The 27841-nt window shown below is 46.2% G+C and overlaps 2 long non-coding RNA genes across 2 annotated transcripts; one reads left to right on the top strand and one right to left on the bottom strand.

The window, feature by feature from the left end:
- The first annotated feature begins 8 nt into the window (after positions 1-8).
- LOC140418492 (uncharacterized) lies at positions 9-17380 on the top strand. The gene is made up of 2 exons (XR_011945081.1): positions 9-249; positions 11040-17380. It is a non-coding gene; the product is annotated as an uncharacterized lncRNA (long non-coding RNA).
- Positions 15965-26444, bottom strand: LOC140418489 (uncharacterized). Its single transcript, XR_011945078.1, has 3 exons — positions 26373-26444; positions 25062-25241; positions 15965-16510 (listed from the first exon to the last, which is right to left on the bottom strand). It is a non-coding gene; the product is annotated as an uncharacterized lncRNA (long non-coding RNA).
- Between the last annotated feature and the right edge of the window lie 1397 nt (positions 26445-27841).

The raw sequence follows: 27841 nt of genomic DNA, 5'->3' as shown, positions 1-27841 counted from the left end.
GAGCCGAATGTGAAACAATGTTGTTATTGATCAATCAGCGAGTCAGCCTGAGCCTGTGGCCACTCTCACCGGGTGATTGACGGCAGGTGTGGTCCAATAGGAAGAGGAGAGGCCGAACTGGAGGACCTACTGTGAGCGACTGGTCCTCCAACCAATCGGAGTGAATGAGGGGCGGGTCCACTGCGATTGAAGCATGCGCAGTGTAGGTAATGGCGAAGCAGCAGAGCTGTGTTTTCAGATACGAAATTGGTAAGAGGGGTTTTACAATATGGAGGAAGCGAGAGATCGCGGGGATAAGCGCAAACGTTATGTAAAGTTGTTGTAAGCCGCAAACCTCGGAAAACTTTACGGGACCCGTTTGTACCGAACGGAGCTCCAGCTCCTCATCTTCGGCTCGGGTTGACGGCCGCCATCTTTATTGGATGTGCACCAGGGCGCATGCGCGTTTGCTGTCATTGTCGGGGGTGATGTTTCAATGAGTGGGAGGAGCTGAGAACATAGAACATTACAGCGCAGTATAGGCCCTTCGGCCCTCGATGTTGAGCCAACCTGTGAAACCACTAAAGCCCATCTACACGATTCCCTTATCGTCCATATGTCTATCCAATGACCATTTGAATGCCCTTAGTGCTGGCAAGTCCACTACTGTTGCAGGCAGGGCATTCCACGCCCTTACTACTTTACTCTCTGAGTAAAGAATCTACCTCTGACATCTGTCCTATATCTAGCTCCCCTCAATTTAAAGCTATGTCCCTTCGTGCGGACATCACCATCCGAGGAAAAAGGCTCTTACTATCCACCCTATCCAATCCTCTGATCATCTTGTATGCCTCAATTAAGTCACCTCTTAACCTTCTTCTCTCTAACGAAAACAGCCTCAAGTCCCTCAGCCTTCCCTCATAAGATCTTCCCTCCATACCAGGCAACATTCTGGTAAATCTCCTCTGCACCCTTTCCAATGCTTCCACATCCTTCCTATAATGCGGCGCCCAGAATTGCACGCAATACTCCAAATGCGGCCGCACCAGAGTTTTGTACAGCTGCAATATGACCTCATGGCTCCGAAACTTAATCCCTCTACCAATAAAAGCTAACACACCGTACGCCTTCTTAACAACCCTCTCAACCTGAGTGGCAACTTTCAGGGATCTATGTACATGGACACCGAGATCTCTCTGCTCATCCACACTGCCAAGAATCTTACCATTAGCCCAGTACTCTATCTTCCTGTTATTCCTTCCAAAATGAATCACCTGACACATTTCTGCATTAAACTCCATTTGCCACCTCTCAGCCCAGCGCTGCAGCTTATCTATGTCCCTCTGTAACTTGTAACATCCGCACTGTCCACAACGCCACCGACTTTAGTGTCATCTGCAAATTTACTCACCCATCCTTCTACGCCCTCCTCCAGGTCATTTATAAAAATGACAAACAGCAGTGGCCCCAAAACAGATCCTTGTGGCACACCAGTAGTAACTGGACTCCAGTCTGAACACTTCCCATCAATCACCACCCTTTGTCTTCTTCCAGCTAGCCAATTTCCGATCCAAACTGCTAAATCTCCCTGAATCCCATGCTTCCGTATTTTCTGCAGTGGCCTACCGTGGGAACCTTATTCCCCATTGTTCAGAATGTGGAGATGCCGCGTTGGGCTGGGCTCAGTAAGAAGGTTGACAACACCAGGTTAAAGTCCAAAAGCTTTGTTTGGAATCACGAGCTTTCAGAGGGTAGTTCCTTCATCGGGCGAGTGAAGAGGTAGGTTACACAAACACAGCCATTGATGAAAGATGATACTTTGAATGTGAGTCTTTGCAGGTCATTAAGTCTTTACAGGATTTCGCAAGCCCACCTGGTGGGAGGTTAAAATTTGTAAAATGTACATGAATTCAAGATGCCGGTTGATACCGTTCTCATGTGTGCAGAACTTGGCTATCAGTTTCTGCTCGGCGATTCTGCATTGTCAAACATCCTGAGGGCCACCTTGAAGAACACTTACCCCAAGATCAGAGGCTGAATGCCCTTGACTGCTGATGTGTTCCACGACTGGAAATGGACATTTCTGCTTGGTGATTGTCGCATGATGTCCATTCATCCGTTATCTTGGATTCATGTACATTTCACAACAGTTAACCCCACCACCTGGCCTGGGCTTGCAAAATCCTTCCACTGTCCTGGCTTGAGACAATTCACACCTTTTTAACCTGTGATTATCCCTCTCTCTAATCACACCGTCTGGACCTGTAAATACTTAATTATCTGCAAAGACTTTCATTCAAAGTATCATCTTGCATCATTGGCAGTGTTTGCGTAACCTACCTCTTCACTCATCTGATGAAGGAGCTATGCTCTGAAAACTCATGATTCCGAATAAACTGTTGGACTTTAACCTGGTATTGTAAGACTTGCTATTGATCAGAATGGAGACAACTTGTCCATCAAACTGCCTCACCCTTTGAGTCCCATTGTCTTATTGATGATGCAAAGCGGTGGCAGAGATGGAAATAATGGGAAGACATCCTGCTCTCCAGATTTCACTGTCTCATTGGACATCCTGCCCCGTGTGTCCAAAGCTGTGCGGCTCTGTTCAGTCACTTGAAGTCCCAGGGCAGAAGCACACAACTCTGAGTCAACATCACGCTCAAATCAGGGGACTGCTGATGATGAGAGGGATAGTGTGCACCGGGAGGCATGAGCGGTCATCCTGGACCTATAAGCAGGAGGAGAGAATGTTGTGAATTTCAATGCTGGACTGACTGGTTAATTTTGGAAACCACTTTTACAGAAGATTAGTCGGGGAGGATTTACACACAGCAAACTCAAACCGGGAGAAATGTTTATTTTTCCTGAATTTCATTTCTGGACTGACAGTGATGCCTTTGTAAACTCCTTTTACAGGGGCTTAGAAAGGGATTCACAGACAGGAAACTCACAACCAATACTCACATCAAATTCTGACAGCACCATTCAGTTATCAGGATCTGGAGATTTCCGACCTTTGTGTGTAAGCATTGCATTCAGGTCATTACCACTCACTGTGTAAAATTTCTCCCTCATCTCTCCCCCGTAGATCTTGCTCACAATCTTAAATCTGTGTCCCATAATTCTTTTACAATCTGCAGATGGGAACAGATTTCTTTATCTTTTGCCAGGTTTGCCGTTGTCGTTTCTGGTGCCGGGTGGTCCGTCCAGATTTCACTCCATTTTTCTTTTTGTCATGGTTGAATGGGCTTGGACCAGTCCATTTTAGGATCCAGTTCACAATTGAAGTTTGCTCCAAGAATTCATTGATGTGTATCCGGGTCTGGGATGGATCCCAACAATTTATTAAAAAATAACACGTCTCTCCCGATTGCCCCATAAGTGGGAAAAAATAATTGGGTACTCTAAATTTATTTTTAAAAAAGAAAATATTTTCCTACGGACAGAACAAACATTTTGACTTCCACATTCACAGGCCAGTGATATTCAGGTCCTGATGAATGGAGTGACTGTTAAATCTTGATGTGAAGTTTGATTTGAGTTTCCATCTGGTTAACCGAGGACCCGGGTTTGATCCCAGCCCGAGTCACTGCCCGTACGGAGTTTGCACATTCTCTCCGTGTCTGTGTGGGACTCACCCCTACAATCGAAAAAGATGTGCAGGGGAGGTGAATTGGCCTCGCAAAGATTACGCCTCAATTGAGGGGAAAAAATTGGGTACTCTTTAAAAAAGAACTGTTTTAATTAAAAATAAACAAAATACATCACTGTCAATCCAGAATAGAAATTCTGAACATACAATTCTAGTTTCTCTGGAACATTTTTCCCTGTCCCACACTCCTTCCCTCCTCCCTGGGCTGAAATCCAAACCCATCTCACCATCTGCACCATTTCTTTCCTCCACTCCCCGTATTCTCCCTCCCTCTCCTTTGCCTGAGTTCAGTTCTCCAGTTCCTGTCTGCAGACTGACAATAAAATTATTGGGGGTTTGGGGCCTCCAGCGGGTGTTTATGAATCCTCCCCGCCCACCTGCCAGGGTTTCCTTCCTTGCCAGAGATCAGAGTCCTCATTGATGCTTTGAGTCCAACCTGGAACAACGCTAAATTGCCCCTTAATTGGGGAAAAAATGTTACATGAAGGTTAGCGGCTGCACAAAGTGTTTCCATCTTGTCCCACCCATCTCCTTAACAGGTTGACGCATTTATTTAACTGACTAAAAGGATGGTCTCTGGCAGCACAGTGGTTAGCACTGCTGCATCACGGAGCCAAGGACCCTTGTTTGATCCCGGCCCCAGGTCAATGTCCGTTTGGAGTTCGCACATTCTCCCTGTACCTGCGTGGGTCTCACCTCCACAACTCAAAGATGTGCAGGGTAGGCGGATTGGCCTCGCTAAATTGCAGCTTAATTGCAAAAAAAATAATTGGTTACTCTAAATTTATTTCAAAAAAGGCTTGTCTCTTTCCTAATGTTCACAATTAAAGGGGTGGGTTCCCCAGGAGATGGCTGACATGTCAGGGCGATTAATTAATAATGGACAGAGAGGACTTCCGGGTGCGGCGATGACCAGCTGAGTCGCACGTTTCGGCAGCTCCCGGTGAAACGGACTTTTGGGCTCTTGATTGGAGCCCCAACGGCAATTTTGACGGCTAAAAACACTGTGCGGTAAACCAGAAGGGAATCCCCCCTGGATACGGATGAAAAAAGGAGGAGAAAGTGGCCGGATTGCAGTGGATCCTTTAGAACAGCGGCAAGGAAGGCAAGCAAAAACCAAGATGGCGTCGGAAGGTGGCAGTTTAACATGGGGCCCTGAACAACAAGAGTTCTTGAAATGCTGTGTGGAAGAGCTCAAAAAGGAAATGAAGAAAGAGCTGTTGGCCCCAATACTCCAGGCGATCGAAGGGCTAAAGGAGGAACAAAAGACCCAGGAGCGGGAGCTTCGGGTCGTGAAGGCAAAGGCAGCCGAGAATGAGGACGACATACAGGGCCTGGTGGTGAAGGCGGAGACGCATGAGGCACATCAGAAACGATGTGTGGAAAGGTTAGAGGCACTGGAGAACAACGCAAGGAGGAACAACCTGAGGATTCTTGGTCTTCCTGAAGGTGTGGAGGGAGCGGACGTCAGGGCATATGTGAGCACGATGCTGCACTTGTTAATGGGAGCGGAGGCCCCGGGGGGTCCGTTGGAGGTGGAGGGAGCATACCGAGTGATGGCGCGAGGGCCGAGAGCAGGAGAAGTTCCCAGAGCCATAGTGGTGAGATTCCTCCGTTTTAAGCATAGAGAAATGGTCCTTAGATGGGCAAAGAAAACTCGGAGCAGTAAATGGGAGAACGCGGTGATCCGCGTTTATCAAGACTGGAGTGCGGAGGTGGCGAGAAGGAGGGCGAGCTTTAATTGGGCCAAGGCGGTGCTTCATAAAAAGAAGATAAAATTTGGAATGCTGCAACCGGCAAGACTGTGGGTCACATATCGAGGGAGGCACCACTACTTTGAGACGGCGGATGAAGCGTGGACTTTTATTGTGGAAGAAAAACTGGAATGAGCGGGTTATTAAAAAGAACGTTTGAACAAAGTGGTGGGGCGAATGTGGGGGGCAAAGAGGGGGGTTAAAAAGGGGGGGGAAGAGGAGTTTTATGTACTAATCCTGCGATGTGGTAACTTTTCTCTCTTCCACAGGTGGTGATGGGGGAGGAGGGGAGGTGGAGGAGATGGGGCGTTGGCCATTAGGGGCGGGGCCAAGGGAGAAGCGCGGGCTTGGTTCCCGCGCTATGATAATCATGGCGGGAATAGAGAAGCAGGAAGGAGGGGGCGTCGCACGGTGCGAGCCGAGGTCACGGGGGGAAGCCGTGGTCGGCCAGAGTTTGCTGACTTCTGGGAGCAACATGGGGGGAGTAATTAAGCTAGCGGGGGATCTAGCGGGGGTGGGAGGGGGGAATTACTGGGTTGCTGCTGCTGGGGAGAGGGGGGAGCTGGTATGGGAGGGGGGGCACCGCCTGGGGGAGATACAGCTGCGTGGGAACCGGGTGAGGAGCTGGAAAAAGGGGATGGCTAATCGACAAGTGGGGGGGGGGGGGGGTAGGAAGCCCCCAACCCGGCTGATCACGTGGAACGTGAGAGGGCTGAACGGGCCGATAAAGAGGGCACGGGTACTCGCACACCTTAAGAAACTTAAGGCAGATGTGGTTATGTTACAGGAAACGCACCTGAAACTGATAGACCAGGTTAGGCTACGCAAAGGATGGGTGGGGCAGGTGTTCCATTCGGGGCTAGCTGCGAAAAACAGGGGGGTGGCTATATTAGTGGGGAAGCGGGTAATGTTCGAGGCAAAGACTATAGTGGCGGATAACGGGGGCAGATACGTGATGGTGAGTGGCAAACTACAGGGGGAGACGGTGGTTTTGGTAAACATATATGCCCCGAACTCGGATGATGCCAATTTTATGAGGCGGATGCTAGGACGCATTCCGGACCTAGAGATGGGAAAGCTGATAATGGGGGGAGATTTTAATACGGTGTTGGAACCAGGGCTGGATAGGTCGAAGTCCAGGACTGGAAGGAGGCCGGCAGCAGCCAAGGTACTTAAAGATTTTATGGAGCAGATGGGAGGTGTAGACCCGTGGAGATTTAGCAGACCTAGGAGTAAGGAGTTCTCGTTTTTCTCCTATGTCCATAAAGTCTACTCGCGAATAGACTTTTTTGTGCTGGGAAGGGCGTTGATCCCGAAGGTGAGGGGAACGGAGTATACGGCTATAGCCATTTCGGATCACGCTCCACACTGGGTAGACTTGGAGATAGGGGAGGAAACAGGAGGGCGCCCACCCTGGAGAATGGACATGGGACTAATGGCAGATAAGGGGGTGTGTCTAAGGGTGAGGGGGTGCATTGAAAAGTACTTGGAACTCAATGATAATGGGGAGGTCCAGGTGGGAGTGGTCTGGGAGGCGTTGAAGGCGGTGGTTAGAGGGGAGCTGATATCAATAAGGGCACATAAAGGGAAGCAGGAGAGTAAGGAACGGGAGCGGTTGCTGCAAGAACATTTGAGGGTGGACAGACAATATGCGGAAGCACCGGAGGAGGGACTGTACAGGGAAAGGCAAAGGCTACATGTAGAATTTGACTTGCTGACTACGGGCACTGCAGAGGCACAATGGAGGAAGGCACAGGGTGTACAGTACGAATATGGGGAGAAGGCGAGCAGGTTGCTGGCACACCAATTGAGGAAAAGGGGAGCAGCGAGGGAAATAGGGGGAGTGAGGGATGAGGAAGGAGAGATGGAGCGGGGAGCGGAGAGAGTGAATGGAGTGTTCAAGACATTTTATAAAAAATTCTATGAAGCTCAACCCCCGGATGGGAGGGAGAGAATGATGGGCTTCTTGGATCGGCTGGAATTTCCCAAGGTGGAAGAGCAGGAAAGGGTGGGACTGGGAGCACAGATCGAGGTAGAAGAAGTGGTGAAAGGAATTAGGAGCATGCAGGCGGGAAAGGCCCCGGGACCGGATGGATTCCCAGTCGAATTCTATAGAAAATATGTGGACTTGCTCGCCCCGGTATTGACGAGGACCTTTAATGAGGCAAAGGAAAGGGGACAACTGCCCCCGACTATGTCTGAAGCAACGATATCGCTTCTCTTAAAGAAGGAAAAGGACCCGCTACAATGCGGGTCCTATAGACCTATTTCCCTCCTAAATGTAGATGCCAAGATCCTGGCCAAGGTAATGGCAATGAGAATAGAGGAATGTGTCCCGGGGGTGGTCCACGAGGACCAAACTGGGTTTGTGAAGGGGAGACAGCTGAACACGAATATACGGAGGCTGTTAGGGGTAATGATGATAGCCCCACCAGAGGGGGAAACGGAGATAGTAGTGGCGATGGATGCCGAGAAAGCATTTGATCGAGTGGAGTGGGATTATTTGTGGGAGGTGTTGAGGAGATTTGGTTTTGGAGAGGGGTATGTTAGATGGGTGCAGCTGTTGTATAGGGCCCCGATGGCGAGCGTGGTCACGAATGGACGGGGATCTGCATATTTTCGGCTCCATAGAGGGACAAGGCAGGGATGCCCTCTGTCCCCATTATTGTTTGCACTGGTGATTGAGCCCCTGGCGATAGCGTTCAGGGGTTCCAAGAAGTGGAGGGGAGTACTTAGAGGAGGAGAAGAACACCGGGTATCTTTGTATGCGGACGATTTGCTACTATACGTGGCAGACCGGGCGGAGGGGATGCCAGAAATAATGCGGATACTTGGGGTGTTTGGGGATTTTTCAGGGTATAAATTGAACATGGGGAAAAGTGAGTTGTTTGTGGTGCATCCAGGGGAGCAGAGTAGAGAAATAGAGGACCTACCGTTGAGGAAGGTAACAAGGGACTTTCGTTACCTGGGGATCCAGATAGCCAAGAATTGGGGCACATTGCATAGGTTAAATTTAATGCGGTTGGTGGAACAAATGGAGGAGGATTTTAAGAGATGGGATATGGTATCCCTGTCACTGGCAGGGAGGGTGCAGACGGTTAAGATGGTGGTCCTCCCGAGATTCCTCTTTGTGTTTCAGTGCCTCCCGGTGGTGATCATGAAGGCTTTTTTAAAAAGGATTGAAAAGAGCATCATGGGTTTTGTGTGGGCCGGGAAGACCCCGAGAGTGAGGAAGGGATTCTTACAGCATAGCAGGGATAGGGGGGGGGGCTGGCACTACCGAGCCTAAGTGAGTATTATTGGGCCGCTAATATTTCAATGGTGAGTAAATGGATGGGAGAGGAGGAGGGAGCGGCGTGGAAGAGATTAGAGAGGGCGTCCTGTAGGGGGACTAGCCTACAGGCTATGGTGACACCCCCATTGCCGTTCTCACCGAGGAACTACACCACAAGCCCAGTGGTGGTGGCTACACTGAAGTTTTGGGGACAGTGGAGACGGCATAGGGGAAAGACTGGAGCCTTGGGGGGGTCCCCGATAAGAAACAACCATAGGTTTGCCCCGTGGGGAATGGATGGGGGATATGGAATGTGGGAAAGAGCAGGAATAACGCAACTGAAAGATCTGTTTGTGGATGGGAAGTTCGCGAGTCTGGGAGCGCTGACCGAGAAATATGGGTTGCCCCAAGGGAATGCATTCAGGTATATGCAACTGAGGGCTTTTGCGAGGCAACAGGTGAGGGAATTCCCGCAGCTCCCGACACAAGAGGTGCAGGACAGAGTGATCTCAAAGACATGGGTGGGGGATTGTAAGGTGTCAGATATATATAGGGAAATGAGGGACGAAGGGGAGACTATGGTAGATGAACTAAAAGGGAAATGGGAAGAAGAGCTGGGGGAGGAGATCGAGGAGGGGCTGTGGGCAGATGCCCTAAGCAGGGTAAACTCGTCGTCCTCGTGGGCAGGCTAAGCCTGATTCAGTTTAAGGTATTACACAGGGCGCATATGACTGGAGCACGGCTCAGTAAATTTTTTGGGGTGGAGGATAGGTGTGCGAGGTGCTCGAGAAGCCCAGCGAATCATACCCATATGTTTTGGTCATGCCCGGCACTACAGGGGTTTTGGATGGGGGTGACAAAGGTGCTTTCAAAAGTAGTGGGGGTCCGGGTCGAACCAAGCTGGGGGTTGGCTCTATTTGGGGTTGCACAAGAGCCGGGAGTGCAGGAGGCGAGAGAGGCCGATGTTTTGGCCTTTGCGTCCCTAGTAGCCCGGCGCAGGATATTGTTAATGTGGAAAGAAGCCAAGCCCCCGGGGGTGGAGACCTGGATAAATGACATGGCAGGGTTTATAAAGCTAGAGCGGATTAAGTTCGTCCTAAGGGGGTCGGCTCAAGGGTTCACCAGGCGGTGGCAACCGTTCGTCGAATACCTCGCAGAAAGATAGATGGAATGGAAAAAAAGAAGGCAGCAGCAGCAGCCCAGGATGGGGGGGGGGGGGGGCGAAGGGGGGGTTGGGGGGGTCGGGGGGGGGTTGGGGGGGTCGGGGGGGGGGGGGGGGGGAGGAGGAACCAGAAGGACTCTCAGGGTTGTTAATATATACTGTATAATATGTATAGGTCGTTGCGACAGATAATTATATATTGGACTGTTAAATTATATTTTTGGAGAGTGTTACTTGTGATAAGGCAGTTGCCAATTAGGGTTAGTTTTCATTTTTGTTATTTATTATTTATTCATTTTTTGTTTATAAAATAGGTCATTGTTATTTGTGTTGTTATAATATTGTGTAAAGGATGCACAATGTACTGTGTTGGTTGACCAAAAATTTTCAATAAAATATTTATTAAAAAAAAAATAATGGACAGAGATGTGTCTAGTTTTGTTACATGGTGCAGATTAGATATATTATTTACGGTAATATAAATATAAAATTTAATGTAAATGTATTATTATTTCCCGTCTTGTAATATAAGACTGCAGCTACGTTATAGATTTCCAGTCATCTCTTCCCTCAGAGAGTTGTTAGTCTTTGGATTTCTCTTCCACAGGGACCAGTTGTATCTGAGGGTCATTGAATGTATTGAAGCACAAGTCTGACAGATGTTTTATTGACAATGGAGTTCAGGGTTATGGGGATCAGGCAGGAAAATAGAGTGAAAGCTGAGATGAGGAGGGATTTCTTCACTCGAGGATGTGGTGAAGCTTTGGAATTCTCTACCCCAGAGGAATGTGGAGCCTCAGTCATCAAGTATGTTCAAGACAAATAGGTTTCTAGATATTGAAGATATCGAGGGCTATGGGGATCGTGTGGGAAAATGGTGCTCAGGTAGATCAGCCAAGGATCTCATTGAATAGTTGAGCAGACTCGGTGGGCCGAATGGCATACCTCTTGCTCCTGTTATAATCTCTGTGTCCTGGTCAGGAAGCAGTGAGTGGAGCTCGGATCTGTCAATCAACATGAATGAGCACCTTCAGGAGAATTGGGAGGGTGAATATTAGATACAGCGGAGTGAGAATGGAGGGAGAGTGTGTGGGATGGAGATTTACAGCTTTTGGAGAACAAGAGAGGAAATAATGTTCCCTAGGAACTAGAATTGTCTGTTCTGAATTTTGTTCCTGTACTGACAACGATGACTTTTGTAAATTGTTTATCAAGGATATTGGAAGAGGAGGAATTACAGACAGAAATCTCAAACATCACGTCTCAATGTGACAAACTCAGTCGATTCCTTCTGACCTGAATATCATCGGCGAGAAGGAGAAATGTTTGTCCGATGTGTTGGCTTCCAAAACATTTTAAACGTGAATGCAACTGGAAAAGCACCGAGATCCACACAACACACACCCGAGTGAGAGTGTTCCAGTGAACTGACTGTGGAAACATCAGTGTGACTGGAAAAGCACCGAGATCCACACAACACACACCCGAGTGAGAGTGTTCCAGTGAACTGACTGTGGAAAGAGCTTCAACTAGTTACACAGCCTGAAAAAACATCACACCATTCACAGTGAGGAGAGACAGTGCACATGTTCTGTTTGTAGACGAGGCTTCCACTGATTGTCCAAACTGGAGAGACACGAGGAGACCCAAAACATGGCGAAACCGTGGAAATGTGGGGACTGTGGGAGGGGATACAAAGTCCCATCTAAGCTGCAGCTTCATCGACGCAGTCACACTGGAGAGAGGCCATTCACCTGCTCTCAGTGTGGGAAGGGATTCACTCAGTTATCTTACCTGCAGTCACACCAGCGAGTTCATACTGGGGAGAGGCCATTCACCTGCTCTCAGTGTGGGAAGGGATTCCGTGCTCCATTCACCCTGCGGAGGCATCAGCGAGTTCACAATGGGGAGAGGCCATTCACCTGCTCTCAGTGTGGGAAGGGGTTTATTGATTCATCCACCCTACGGAAACATCAGCGAATTCACACGGGAGTGAGGCTGTTCACCTGCTCTTAGTGTGGGAAGGGATTTATTGATTCATCCACCCTGCAGTCACACCAGCGAGTTCACACTGGGGAGAAACCATTCACCTGCTCTGTGTGGGCAGAGATTCCGTGCTTCATTCACCCTGCGGAAACATCAGCGAGTTCACACTCGGGAGAGGCCATTCACCTGTTCTCAATGTGGGAAGGGATTAATTGATTCATCTGCCCTGTGGAGACATCAGCGCGTTCACAGTGGGGAAAGGCCATTCATCTGCTCTCAGTGTGGGAAGGGATTTATTGATTCATCCGTCCTGCGGAAACATCAACGAATTCACACTGGGGAGAGGCCATTCATTTGCTCTCAGTGTGGGAAGGGATTCATTGATTCATCCACCCTGCAGAGACACCAGCGAGTTCACACTGGGGAGAGGCCATTCACCTGCTCTCAGTGTGGGAAGGGATTACATAGAAACATAGAAAATAGGAGCAGGAAGAGACCATTTGGCCCTTTGCGCCTGCTCTGCCATTCGTTATATATTGCCTTATCATCCAACTTAACAGCCTAATCCCACTTTCCCCTCCATATCCTTTGATCCCCTTCGCCCTCAGTGCTATATCCATCTGCTTCTTGAAAACATACAATGTATTGGCATCAACTATTTCCTGTGGTAACAAATTCCACAAGCTCACCACTCTCCGGTTGAAGAAATTATTCCTCATCTCTGTCCTAAATGGTCTACCCCGTATCCTCAGACTGCGACCTCTGGTTCTGTACACGGTAGCACAGTGGTTAGCACTGTTGCTTCACAGCGCCAGTTCGATTAACGGCTTGGATCACTGTCCGTGTGGAGTTTGCACATTCTCCTAGTGTTTGCATGGGTTTCACCCCCACAACCCAAAGATGTGCAGGCGAGCTAGATTGGCCACACTAAATTGCCCCTTAATTGAAAAAATGAATTGGGTACTGTAAATTTATTTTTTTTAAATACAGGGAATTGTGAAGATATGAGGCATGAGTTGGCCTTGATAGATTGGGGAGAGTTACTGAAAGGGATGACATTGGATAGGCAATGGCAAACATTCAAGGATCGCATGGGGGAACTACAGCAATCATTCATTCCTGTCGGCACAGAAGCAAAATGGGTAAGAGGGGCAATCCATGGCTTACAAAGGAAATTAGAAATAGTATCCGATCCAAGGAAGAAGCATACAGATTGGCCAAGAAAAATAATAGGTCTGACGATTGGGAGCAATTTAGAATTCAGCAAAGAAGGACAAAGGGATTGATTAAAAAGGGGAAAGTAGAGTATGAAAGTAAGCTTGCAGGGAACATAAAGACTGACACTAAGAGTTTCTATATGTGAAGAGAAAGAGATTGGTGAAGAGAAATGTCGGCCCGCGACAGACAGAAACAGGGGAATGCATAATAAGGGACAAAGAAATGGCTGAGCAATTGAATACATACTTTGGTTCTGTCGAGAGGTAGAGAGAAAGCAGGGAATTATAGACCAGTAAGCCTAACATCGGTACTGGGGAAAATTCTTAAATCCATTATCAAGGGCTTTACAGCGGAACATTTAGAAAACAGTGGCAGGATCAGTCAGTCAGCATGGATTTATGAAGGGGAAATCATGCTTCACAAATCTGTTGGAATTCTTTGAAGATGTAACCAGTTCAGTTGAGAAGGGGGAGCCAGTCGATGTATATTTGGACATTCAGAGGGCGTTTGACAAAGTCCCGCCTAAGAGTTTATTGTGCACAATTAAAGTGCATGGGATTGAAGGAAGTGTATTGAGGTGGATATAAAACTGGTTGGCAGAGAGGAAACAAAGAATAGGAATTAATTGGTCCTTTTCAAATTGGAAGGCAGTAACTAGTGGGGTGCCACAGGGATTGGTGCTGGGACCCCATCTATTCACAATATATATTAATGATTTGGATGAGGGAACAAAGTGTAACATCTCAAAGTTTGCAGATGATACCAAGTTGGGTGGGAGGGTGAACTGTGACGATGATGCAGGGATCCTACAGCATGATCTGGACAGGCTGGGCGAGTGGGCAAATCAATGGCAGATGCAGTATAATTTGGATAAGTGTGAGGTTATTCACTTTGGAAGCAAAAACAGGAAGGCAGATTACTACCTGAATGGTTGTAAATTGGGAGAGGGGAGTGTGCAGTGGGACCTGGGTGCCCTTGTGCACCAGTTGCTGAAGGTAAGCATGCAGGTGCAGCAGGCGGTAAAGAAGGCTAATGGTATGTTTTTTTTGTGTTTTTATATATAGAGTACTCAAATTATTTTTTCCTCCAATTAAGGGGCAATTTAGTGTGGCCAATCCACCGACCCTGCACATCTTTGCGTTGGGAGTGTGAAATCCATGCAGACATGAGGAGAATATGCAAACTCCACACAGACAGTGACCCAGGGCCGGGATTCGAACCTAGGTCCTCAGCGCTGCAGTCCCAGTGCTAACCACTGAGCCACATGCCGCTCGGCTAATGGTATGTTCTCCTTCATTGCGAGAGGTTTCGAGTACAGAAGCAGGGATGTGTTGCTGCAATTATACAGGGCCTTGATGCGGCCGCACCTAGAATATTATGTGCAGTTTTGGTCTCCTTTTCTGAGGAAGGATGTTCTTGCTTTCGCGGGAATGCAGCGAAGGTTAACAAGACTGATTCCAGGGATGGCAGGACTGTCACATGAGGAGAGATTGACTAGGTTAGGATTGTTCTCGCTGGAGTTCAGAAGAATGGGGGGGGGGATCTCATAGAGACTAATAAAATTCTAACAGGACTAGACGGTGTAGTTGCAGGGGAGATGTTACCAATGATTAGTGTGTCCAGAACCAGGAGTCACAGTCTGAGGTTTCAGGGTAAACCATTTCGGACAGAGATGAGGAGACATTTCTTCACCCAAAGAGTGGTGAGCCTGTGAAGTTCATTACCACAGGAAGTAGTTGATGCTAAAACACTGAATATATTCAAGAGGCGGCTAGATATAGCATTTGGGGAGAATGGGATTGAAGGCTTTAGGGAGAAAACAGGATTAGGCTATTGAGTTGGATGATCAGCCATGATAGTGATAAATGGCTGAGCAGGCTCGAAGGGCCAAAAGACCTCCTCCTGCTCCTATCTTCTATGTATCTGTATGTATTATTTTCTATGAGATCCCCCATTCTTCTGAACTCCAGCGAATACAATCCTAACTGATTCAATCTCTCATACGTCAGTCCCACCATCCCAGGAATCAGTCTGGTAAACCTTCGCTGCAATCCCTCGAGAGCAAGAACATCCTTCCTCAGATAAGAAGACCCAAAACTGCACACAATATTCTAGGTATGGCCTCGCCAAGGCCCTGTATAATTGCAGCAAAAGATCTCTGCTCCTGTACTCGAATCCGCTCGCAATGAAGGCTAGCATACCGTTTGCCTTCTTTACCGCCAGCTGTAGCTGCCTGCTTACCTTCAGTGACTGGTGTACGAGGACACCCAGGTCTCGTTGCACATTCCCCTTGTAATTTATGAGCTAATAGTCTGCCGCCTTGTTTTTGCTACCAAAGTGGACAACCTCTCATTTCTCCAAATTATACTGTATCTGCCATTCATTTGCCCACTCACCCAACTTGTCCAAATCACACTGAAGGATCTCTGCATCCTCCTCACAGCTCACCCTCCCATGCAACTTGGTGGCATCTGCAAATTTGGAGATATTGCATTCAGTTCCCTCATCTAAATTGTTAATATATAGGGCGGCGCAGTGGTTAGCACTACTGCCTCACGGACTGAGGACCAGGGTCACTGTCCGCGTGGAAAAAAGTTCTCCCCATGTCGGTGTGGGTCTCACCCTCATAACCCAAAGATGTGCAGGGTACGTGACTCGACTATGCTAAATTGCCCCTTAATTGGAAGAAAAGTATTGGCTACTTTACAGGTGGCATGGTAGCATAGTGGTTAGTACTGTTGCTTCACAGCACCAGTTTGATTCCTGGCTTGGATCACTGTCTGTGTGAAGTTTACCCATTCTCCCCTTGTTTGCGTGGGTTTCGCCCTCACAACCTAAAGATGTGCAGGGTAGGTGGATTGGCCATGCTAAATTGCCTCTTAATTGGAAAAAAATAATTGGGTACTCTAAATTTAAAAATAAATACATAAATAATTTTTGAGAAGTTACAAGACATCATATTCTGCCAAGACTATGTGGGCTCAGCAGTGGCGTAATGGTATTGTTACTGGGCTAGTAATCCAGAGACGCAGGTTAATGCTCTGGGGATCTGGGATGGAATCTGGCTACGACAGATATTGAAATGGAATAAAAGTCTCAAATTAAGTCGAATGATGATGTTGTGGATGGTTGTAAAAACCCATCTGGTTCACTAATGTCCTTTAGGAAATCTGCTCTCCTTACGTGGCCTGGCCTGCACTTGACTCCAGATCCACAGCAATGTTGTGGTTGATTTGTAAGTGCCCTCTGAAATAGCCTCACAAGACACGCAGTTCAAGGGCAATTGGAATGAGCAGTAAATGCTGGCCCAGCCACTGACCCCCACCTTCCACGAATGAATAATTTTTAAGAAGACTCATTGTTCAATCTGAAGACTAGTAAGAAACTCTCTTTGATTGGATTGGTTTATTGTCGTGTATATCGAGATAGTGAAAAGTATTGTTCTGCGTAGTCCAGACAGATCATTCCATACGTGAAAAAACCTAGGACACACGATAAATACACAATGTAAATACAAAGACACCGGGTGAAGCATACGGAGTGTAGTACTACTCAGTAGATAACCAGTGTATGATAGACCAAATGTATTAATTAAATATTACTGTATTAATTAGCTACCAGTCTGTAACATGATAAAATAAGTAGTGATCCTTAATTGAGCTACACTTAATGAAACAATAATGAATCAGTGGTTACAGTAAAGGTCTAAGTTTTATTTGTTGTAAAAATGTAAATGCTTAATTGCTGTGTATATAAAGAATGTGCAATGAGGATAAATGTACCCACAAGAGAGACCTTTCAGCCTGATTAGCCCCAGCATTTGAAACTGTATGAATAAGAAATTGTACAGAATCAGATAAAAGGATAGTCTGAAACTGTTCAATTGTATTCCTGTCTAAGATAATGAGAGGTGGTGTCAGTAATTGGGAATCCAATTCAATTAAACTGGTGCCTAATTGACCAATGGTTATGTTACAACAGGCCCAACTCTGACATGAGGTAATGGTCACTTTGGGGATAAAAGTAGAGGTTCTGAAGGTCTTCCTTGCTGGCCAAGTACTGCAGACTCGAGGCTGAGTTCCAAGGAAATTACTGTCAAAGAAGGAGCCAGGGAGGGTTACGCTTCTACAGACTGATCACCGCCTTGAAGTTGTAAACTTCAATATCTTCAAGTTTTCAGTAAACCTTTTTCTTTTGATAAACATTTTAAATTTACTATCCAGAGAATTCTGCCGTTGCTTTAATTGCTTAAAATATGTCTGAAACAGTGAAACAAAGTGAATTTATTGAATGGTAAGTTGGGGGTGGCTGAGATCAATTAAGTTACAGATAATAAAATCAGATAAGATCAATCTTCGATTTAAAAACTTGCATTTCTGTAGCGCCTTTCACAATCATAGGTCGTCACAAAGTGCTTTACAGCCAAGAGTACTTTTGAAGGGTAGTAACTGGTGTAATGTAGGAAAAACAGCAGCAAATTTATACAGAGCAAGATCCCACAAACAGCAATATGACAATGAGCAGATGATCGGATTTTGGTGATGTTGATTGAGGGATAAATACTTGCCAGGACACCGGGGATAACTCCCCAACTCTTCTTCACAATAGTGGCTGTGGGAACTTTTACAGGACCTGAGAGGAACTGACAGGGCTTCAGTTGAACATCTTATTTGAAAGAAGGAAACTCTGACAGTGCACCACTCACTGAGTGCTGGGCAAGGAATATTGGATGTGATTTTTTTTGTCCTGAAGTCCCTGGACTGTTACCTCACAGCGCCAGGGATCCGGGTTCAATTCCAGCCTTGAGTGACTGAGGCATTTGCTCACTGTGTCTGCGTGGGTTTCCTCCGGCTGCTCCGGTTTCCTTCCACAGTCCAAAGATGTGCAAGTAGATTGGCCATGCGAAATTGCCCCTAAGCGTCAAAAGTGAGGTGGGGTTATGAGCTTACAGGAATGGGGCAGGGAGTGGGCCTAGGTCTCAGAGGGTTGGGGCAGACTCGATGGGCCAAATGGTATCCTGCACTGTAGGGATTTCATTCTATGATGAAACCCAATGGGTGTGGAGAAAACACTTCAACATTTGTTACTGAGGTGGATTAATTCAGCACAGACAGCAGGGATTATTTGAAGAATAACAGTATCGTGAGAAAGGAAATTCAGTGTCAGGTGAGGGGAGCTGGTATTTGTAACTAAAGGTTTGAAAACTAAAATAATCTGGAGTAAGAAAGGAGAAAATGACAGCAAACTAAATAATCCGTAAAGGACATCAGTTAGTCTCTGCTTATCAAAGAGAAATCAACAATTTATCAGTGTATGTGAAACAAAACTGATTTCTGACATATCTCCAGAATCTTATCCCCAATCCCAGTTGTATAGAGATTATTAATATCAGCAATAAACTCCCAAGTGGCAGCATGAAGATGGTTCAGTCCTTAACGTGATTAACAGCAGCAATAACAACTTGTGATGATTTGGCACCTTTAACATTGTCAAACATCCCAAGGTGCTTCACAGGAGTGTAGTCAAATAAACCTCAACACCAAGACTCAACAGGAGATATTCGGGCAGGTGACCAAACACTGGGCCAGAGAGAAGTTTTAAAGGAGAGGAGAGAAAGTTCGAGAGGTGGGGCTGGTTAGGGAGGAATCCAGAGCTCAGCATCCAGGCAGCTGAATGCACATCCGACACTGGAGGAGTGCTGGAAATCGGGATGTACAAGAGTCTTGAATTGGAGGAGCAGAAAGATCTGAGTGGGATGTCACGCTGGAGGTGGTTACAGAGAGGGAGGGATTTAAAATAAAATCTGAGAAATGTAAAAATTGATGCATTGTTAGACTGGGCATGATAGATCTGATAGGTAAAAAGGCTATTTTAATGTAAATATTAAGACCCAGTTTTAATACCCATTTTAAAATGAGGATTTCAGCATTCATAACCTCAGGTCATGACAAAACACATAGTTTATGCATGTGTCAGCAAAAGCCTATTTGGAGATAAAAACACCATTTTCACTAAGCAAGATGAAACAGCTATTGTTCTGATGAACATATTTTCAAAGTCAGTTTGACATTAAGAAATAAGCTGTAGCAGTAATCGAGATCAAGGCCAAGTAAGCACCACAGCAACACTGGGCTAAATCGCTGGCTTGGAAAGCAGACCAAGGCAGGCCAGCAGCACGGTTCAATTCCCGTACCAGCCTCCCCGAACAGGCGTCGGAATGTGGAGACTAGGGGCTTTTCACAGTAACTTCATTTGAAGCCTACTTGTGACAATAAGCGATTTTCATTTCATTTCATTTCATATGAAGGCACCATTGTCCAGAATGTGGATAAAGCAAAGTCAGCAGAAAACCAGTAGAAACCAGTCTTGATAAAAGCACAGAATCACATTCCATAACATACACAAATATTCAAACATGAAACATTCAGAACTTATGTTGCACATTAAGGATTGACAGTTAACCATCGAATCAAATGTATCTGATTCTCACCCAAACCAATTAGGACAACATAGAGGTGTAGACAGATGGCTTCAGACTGATAAAATTCTCTTTAAACATGATGGTCCGTACGGCCATCTTTATTCCTGGAACATCCTATACTTTGATCTAACTACTCGCTATCTCTATTTTCATATTTTCACTTTCCACTCGAACTCTTGAAGTAAATGCAAGCTATTTTGCCGTAAGCAAGAAACCATTTCTGTATTATTGTGAAAGTTAAATTGTGTAAAAGTTACTTCTCTTGAAGTCCTTTTGCTAGCCGGACTTTATTGAGAATAGATTTAAGTTTCTCTCAATTGTAATCAAATTCTTGTTTGCATCCGAGAAGTTTAACTCAAATTTCTACTGAGTTTTGGTGTCGCAAGATTTCACTAAATCCGCATGGTAGATCTCTTCAAAAATCTAAGTGGGATGTCGTGCTGGAGGTGGTTACAGAGAGGGAGGGGCGAGATCAGGGAGGGATTTGGAATAAAATCTGAGAAGTGTAAAAATTGATGCATTGTTAGACGGGGCACCAATGTAGATCAATGAGTACAGGAGTAATCAGTGAATGGGACTGAGTTAGGATAGAGAGGTGCAGGGGTAGTGATAATGTAACTAGTAATCCAGAGGTCAGACAAATATTCTGGGGACATGGGGTCAAATCCAAATATGAATTGGTGGTATTTAAATTCAATAAAATCTGGAACTGAAAGCTAGTCTCAATAATGGGGACCATGAAATTGTTGTTAAAAACCCTGGTCTGGCCTACATGTGACTCCAGACCAGAGCAATATAGTGACTATTAACTGCCCTGAGTTGGTTGTAAACTTCAGTCAGGATGGGCAACAATTGCTGGCCTTGCCACTGACACCCTCTGGAAGAATTAAAGAAAAGGCACCAATGTTCCAGACTGACAGCAGCTGGTATATGAGGGGCAGCTCAGAGGGTTCATGAATAGTCAGATCTCGAGGATGTTATGGCCTGAATGAGAGTTTCAGCAGCAACTAGGCTGAAGCAGAAGAGACCGGCGATGTCACAGAGGTGGATGTAGGCTGCCTTGGTGATGGAGCGAATATGGATCAGAAAATCAGTTCAGGGTGAAATCGATGCTGAGGCGATGAACAGTTTGGTTCAGGTGTAGTTAGTGGCCAGAATAACAACAGAATCCACCCAATACAGTCAGATGTGGATTGCTGTCAGCGGGTTCAGTGCCTGAGTGAATCCCTTCTCCCACACAGTGCAGGTGAATGGTTTCTCTCCTGTGTCAGTGAGTTGGTTTTTCATAAGATATTTAACACTTTTATATCTTTTCCCACCACGCGAACAATTAAAAGGTCCCTTGAATGAGTGAACAACTTGATGGGCAGCGAGGCTGGAAACACAAGTAAATCATTTCCCACATTTGGAGCGAATGAACAGCATCTCTCTGGTGTGGGTGTATCCGGAGACAGGATAACTGATTGAATCTTTTCGCAGACACGGAGTCAGTTTCATTTTTTCCTCGCTGTGAATGTGCTGGTGTTTCTGGAAGCTGGACAATTCAGTGAATCCCTTCCCACACACAAGCTAGGTAAACGCTCTCTCCCTGGTGCGGTGGTGTCAATGAGTTCCCAGCTGGGATGGAGAACTGAATTCTTTCCCACAGTCCCACATTTCTCCCTGCTGTGGGCATCCTTGTGTCTCTCCAGGTTGGATGATCAGTTGAAGCCTTGAATTAGATGATACAGGATATACAGCACAGAGACAGGCCATTCATCCAGCCAGTTTGTACTGGTGTTTAAGTTCTATTTGAGTCTCCTACCATCTTTGCTTCTCCCATATATATATATATATATGTGTGTGTGTGTGTGTGTGTGTGTGTGTGTGTGTCCAGCCTCCCTATACATACATTGATACTATTCACTTCACCCAGTGCCTGTGGGAGTGAGCTCATTCTCACCATTCTCTGGGTGAAGGAGTTTTTTCTGTATTCCCTATTGGATTTCTTGGTGATGACCGTATGTTGTGGTTTCTAGTTTTGCTCTTCCCTACAAGAGGAACCATTGAAACCAAGAGTAAAGAGATCCAGTCTCTCAATCCTTTCCTGATTTATAAACCCACACACTTTTGGTATGATCCTTGTGAATCTTCTCTGTTCCCATCTCCATTTTATAATGTGGGGACCAGAGAAATGGAAAGCTCAGTTTGCTGAGGAGAGGATCCAGAGAATCCAGCACCTTCTCAGCCCAATGTCTTCATCTGCAGCAAATGTGTCAGATACTGTCTTGCCTCAGAAAGGCTCCTGAACTATCCCAGGCAATGTTTAAAACAGAGCTGAACACTTAAGATGCAAACTATCATCTCACAAGATGGAAGGTTGCCAAAGATATAAGCTGAATAGAACCACACCGTGTACTCTACGTATGGTGTAACCAAGTTCCCAAAGGATCATCATAACTTCCTTCTTTTCACTTGTGCCCCTCTCGCCCTCTGCTTTATTTATTTTCTCTGAGACCTCTATTTCTCTCCACCATCTACACTCACAACTTCCAAGTAAGAAGTGACCCCCTCATTCTTTGCACCAAAATGTACTAACGGGTCGGTGCAGACTCGATGGGCCGAATGGCCTCCTTCTGCACTGTATGTTCTATAATCGATGTACTTCACAGTTATCCATTGTACATCATTCGTCAATTATTTGTCTATTTAGCAAGTTTAAAAATGCCGTCTTGTAATTTGTTGCACTTCTCCTCTGTTCTATCTTCCCAGTTTAGAGATTGTGTATTGGATTCCAAAGTCCACATCGTGAATGGAAATTGTGAACAGTCGTGGTCCCAGCACTGATCCTTGTGGAACATCACTTCCCACCTTCTGTCACTCTGAATAACTCCCCTTTACTCCCACTCTCTACTTTCTGTCTTGAAACCAGCTGACAATCCAGTCTATCATTTGTCCCAACTCCACATTCTCCGACCGTGTCCATTATTCTCCCGTAGGGAATCTTATCAATGGCCTTTCGAAAATCCAGATAAATGCCATTGGCTGCATTACCATTGTATATGCTCTCTGTTATCACATCAAAACAGTCGATAAGGCTGGTCAGGCAAGACTTTTCCTTTTGAAATCCACACGGACTGTTCATTGATATATATATATTTTTAATATGTTCTTATATTCTCTACTTTAGTCAGGATTGTATTATTTGCTGATGTGAAGCTGACTGGTGTACCATCCCTGGGCATGATCTGTCCCCTTCTTAAATATAGAAATTACATTAATGATCCACCAGTCCTCTGACACTACACCTTTAGTGAATGAATTATGAGCCATACTGCCTGTGCTATCACTTCTCTGCATTCTTTTAAAATATGTGAATTTAGTCCATCCTCTAAGTTATATGAGTTTAGTCAACACATCTTTTCCTGATTTTAAATTAATTTATCTCATAACTTGTCTTATTATTCAATGTTATGTTTACCTGTTCTCTATCCCTGGGAAAAAGCGGGTCAAAAGAATGTTTGAATATTTCAATCATCTCTCCCTCATTAATTGTGGTATTGTGCTGTCTATCCCTTAATGGTCCAATTCACATCACATTCTTTTATTATTTGTATCTATAAAATATTTTATTGTTTTGGCAGATGTGTCTGGATAATTTATATTCTTAATGGAGGGGTCACTGTGAAGAATGTGCAAGTCAGTGAGAATTGTCAGCAAGGATTAATCAGCACTTTCTAACTGGAGATGTCAACAGTGGAACCTTTCAGATACAGAATTGTACATTTTGCACCAAAGAGCAATTTCGGATTGCAGTAAAAGTTAATAATTTTATTGGACTGGAGTATCTGTCATGGGATCATGAAATAAGCGGAAAGTTCACAGATGGTGCTTTTAAAAAGGGAGACTGCGGTCCTCAAAATCAGTGACTTCTCCAGAGTATTAAACTCCAGCCAGCTGTTCTTTTTTAAAAAATGTTTTTTTTAAAGAATCGGGTACTGTAAATGTATTTTTAAAAAAAATTTAGAGTACCCAATTCATTTTTTCCAATTAAGGGGCAATTTAGCATGGTCAATCCACCTACCCTGCACATCTTTGTGTTGTGTGGGTGAAACCCACGCAAACATGAGGAGAATGTGCAAACTCCACACGGACAGTGACCCAGAGCCGGGATCGATCCTGGGACCTCAGTGCCGTGAGGCAGCAGTGCTAACCACTGCGCCACTGCCCTCAGCCTGTTATTCTTAATATCAGCAGAAAAAATATATATATATTCAGATGATCGATTCTTGACATAATTAACAGCAGCAGTTACAGCAGAATTCAACAACTGCTGTCGCTTGTAAACTTGCTGATGTGACAGTGGGTGTTGTGACTGAGTGAATCCCTTCCCACTCACAGAGCAGGTTCCCCAGTATGAACTCTCTGGTGTGTCAGCAGGTGAGAGCATTGAGTGAATCCCTTCCCACACTGGGAGCAGGTGAATGGTCTCTCCCCAGTGTGACTGCGTTGGTGTGCAGTGAGGGCGGAAGAATGTCTAAACCTCTTTTCACAGGCAATGCAGCTGAATGGTTTCTCCTCGGTGTGAGTTTGCCGGTGTGACCAAAGGCCAGATGAATGAGTGAATCCCTTCCCACACACAGAACAAATGAACGGTTTCTCCCCAGTGTGAGTGCGTTGGTGTGCAGTGAGGTCAGAGGACTGTCTGAACCTCTTTCCACAGTAAGTGCAGCTGAACGGCCTCTGATCAGTGTGAATTCTTTGGTGTAACATGAGGCTGGCTGACTGAGTGAATCCCTTCCCACACACAAGGCAGTTGAATGGCCTCTCCCCAGTGTGAACCCGTTGGTGTGCAGTGAGATTGGATAACTGCCCAAAACTCTTTCCACAGTCAGTACAGCTGAAGGGCTTTTCTTCGGTGTGATTTCGCTGATGTCTCAGCAGGTTGGTTGACTTAGTAAATCCCTTCCCACACACACAACAGGTGAACGGCTTCTCCCCAGTGTGGCTGCGTCGATGGATTTCCAACAGGCATGGGAAATTAAATCCTTTGCCACAGTCCTCACATTTCCATGGTTTCTCCATGGTCCCTGCCCCAGTGTGACTGCGTCGATGGTATTCCAGCAGGGATGGATAATTGAATCCTTTCCCACATTTCTCACATTTCCATCTTGTCTCCCCTGTGTGACTGCGTCGATGGTTTTCCAACAGGGATGGATAATTGAATCCTTTCCCACATTCCTCACATTTCCATGGTCTCTCTCCCGTGTGACTGCGTCGGTGAAGTTCCAGCAAGGATGGATAATTGAATCCCTTCCCACAGTCCTCACATTTGCATGGTTTCTCCATTATGCCAGCCCCAGTGTGACTGCGTCGATGGATTTCTAGTCGGGATGGATAATTAAATTCTTTCCCACAGTCCTCACATTTCCACGGTTTCTCCATGGCGCAAGCTGCAAACACGGGAGCTGCAGGTTGTTATTGGGGGTTTGGGGCCTACACGGGCCATTAATAAACCTTCTTCCCACCCACGTAATCGCCGGATCCCCTCCCGCCGCTCTGCGGGCTCTTACCGGCTGCCGAGCGACAAACAGACGTCCTTGTGACTCTCCAGGTTGGATGATCAGTTGAAGCCTCGTTCACACACACAACACATGTATGGTTTCTCCCCGCTGTCAGGCTTTGCAACCAGAGAAACCTCTTTCCAGTCAGTATACTGGACTCTATCACTCCGGAGTGAGTGCTTCCAGATCCTGTTATAAAAGAATAGAATGAGACAAAGTCACTGCACAGAAGCAGGCAGTCACACAGAAGTTAGAAATCCTTTTATTTCTGAGACAAATTAGGATTTCACAAAAGTCAGCACTGTCAGTACAGACAGAAATTCAGAACGGACAATTCTAGTTTGTATGGAACATTTCTCCCTCACTTGTTGCACAAAAACTGTAAATCACCATCCTGCACATTTTTGCTCCTTCCTCGGCGAAAATCATAGAGTTTTACAGCACAAAAAGAGGCCCAGCCATCAGATACCCATCTATTCTAATCCCATTTTACTGAACTTGGTCAAAAGCCTTGCATGCTATTCCATTTCAAGCGCTCATCTAAATGATTCTTAAATGTTGTGAACGTTCCTGCCTCTACCACCCTTTCAGGTAGTGACTTCCAGATTCCCACCAGCCTCTGGGTGGAAAAGCTTTCCCTCAAATCCCCTACCCTAAATCTATGTCCCCTGGCTATTGATCTCTCTACTAAAGGGACAAGTACCTCCCTATCTATGTCCGTCATAATATTGTACACCTCGATTATGTGCCTCTCAGCTTTCCCTGCTCTGCGGAAAATAACCCCAGTTTAGCCAGCCTCTCTTCATAACTGAAACAGTTTAGTTCAGGCAACATCCTGGTGAATCTCCTCCACACTCTCTGGGGTGCAATAATACCCTTCCTATAGTGTGGCGACCACAATTGCACACAGTGATCCAGCTGACAAGTGTTTTATACAGCTCCAACAGATCATCCCTGCTCTTATATTCTATGCTTCGGCTAATAAAGACAAATGTCCTATCTGCCTTCTGAAGCAGCTGATGTCCCTGTGCTGCTGCCTCAGGGACTGTGGACAAGCTCCCTCTGACCCTCCACTTCCCAGCGTCCTGCCCTTCATTGTGAGGTCACCATGATACCCGCGCCTGCGCTCTGCTCCCCGCTGGAAAAAGATGGCGGCCGTTAACTTGGGCCTGTTCCTCTGTTCCTGGGGAAAGCACCGACGCTGCAAACACGAGATCTGCAGGTTGTTCTTGGGGTTTAGGGCCTACACGGGCCATTAATAAACCTTCTTCCCACCCACGTAATCGCCGGATCCCCTCCCGCCGCTCTACGGGCTCTTACCGGCTGCCGAGCGACAAACAGACGTCTCTCCATCACCATCACTCAACCTGCGCATGCTTGGAATACTGGAGGAACTGCGCATGCGTTCCGATTTCCAGCGAAGGACAGAGGGTATTCCCCACCGCGGGGAAGGCTGGGTAACGTCTCCGCCATTACGGCCCCCCCCCCCCCCCCCGTCCGTTTGCATTCGCTGTTGCTGAGGTTGTGCAGCGCATGCTCCGGGAAGCGGGCTCTGGGGGCTGAGCTTTCCTGCGCATGTGCGTTGAAGATGAGCTGGATTCACTCATTCATCCCATCCATATGGAAAACACCATGTGTCATTGAAAAATAAAATGTTGTAAAGTAGTGAACATTATCTAGTCCCACTCCTTACCTATCAAGCGCAAAATTAATTTATTAAATATCATGATTTTAAATGACATTGTTTCAAAATATAATCATGGTAATCTGATTCATTTCCCAATTTCGATTCATGGCCTCATTTTGTTTCTTCCTCCAAACCTTCAACTTTATCAGTACGAAGTCTTACAACACCAGGTTAAAGTCCAACAGGTTTGTTTCGATGTCACTAGCTTTCGGAGCGCTGCTCCTTCCTCAGGTGAATGAAGAGGTCTGATCCAGAAACACATATATAGACAAATTCAGAGATGCCAAACAATGCTAGGAATGCGAGCATTAGCAGGTGATTAAATCTTTACAGATCCAGAGATGGGGTAACCCCAGGTTAAAGAGGTGTGAATTGTATCAAGCAAGGACAGTTGGTAGGATTTCGCAGGCCAGATGGTGGGGGATGAATGTAATGTGACATGAATCCCAGGTCCCGGTTGAGGCCGCACTCATGTGTGCGGAACTTGGCTATAAGTTTCTGCTCGGCGATTCTGCGTTGTCGCGGGTCCTGAAGGCCGCCTTGGAGAACGCTTACCCGGAGATCAGAGGCTGAATGCCCTTGACTGTCAACTTTATCAGACAGTGTAATGTTGGCGTATGGAAGGGGCCGCACGGTGGCACAGTGGTTAGCACTGGGACTGCAACGTTGAGCACCCGGGTTTGAATCCCGGCCCTGCGTCACTGTTCGTGTGGAATTTGCACATTCTCCCCGTGCCTGTGTGGGTTTCATCCCCACAACCCAAAGATGTGCAGGGTAGATGAATTGAACACGCTAAATTGCCCCTTAATTGGAAAAATACTAATTGGGTATTCTAAATTTATTTTTTAAAATGTTGGAGTGTGGTGATTGATTCTCCTGGAAGCCAACAGGAAGAGAACTCAGAGGTCAGAGAATTAAGGGAGCGAGTTCTGTATAAAAGCAAATTATTGTGGCTGCTGGTTCGAATCCCGCTTGGGTCATTGTCTGTGCAGAGTCTGCACGTTCTCCCCGTGCCTGCGTGGGTTTACTCCAGGTGCTCCGGTTTCCTCCCACAGTCCAAAGATGTGCAGGTTAGGTGGATTGGCATCTGTTGAAGCATTGT

This window comes from Scyliorhinus torazame, chromosome 5 (assembly GCF_047496885.1).
Source record: "Scyliorhinus torazame isolate Kashiwa2021f chromosome 5, sScyTor2.1, whole genome shotgun sequence".
NCBI classification, from domain to species: Eukaryota; Metazoa; Chordata; class Chondrichthyes; order Carcharhiniformes; family Scyliorhinidae; genus Scyliorhinus; species Scyliorhinus torazame.
The sequence above is the reverse complement of the archived record's forward strand: the minus strand, read 5'-3'. Positions and strand labels throughout refer to the sequence as shown.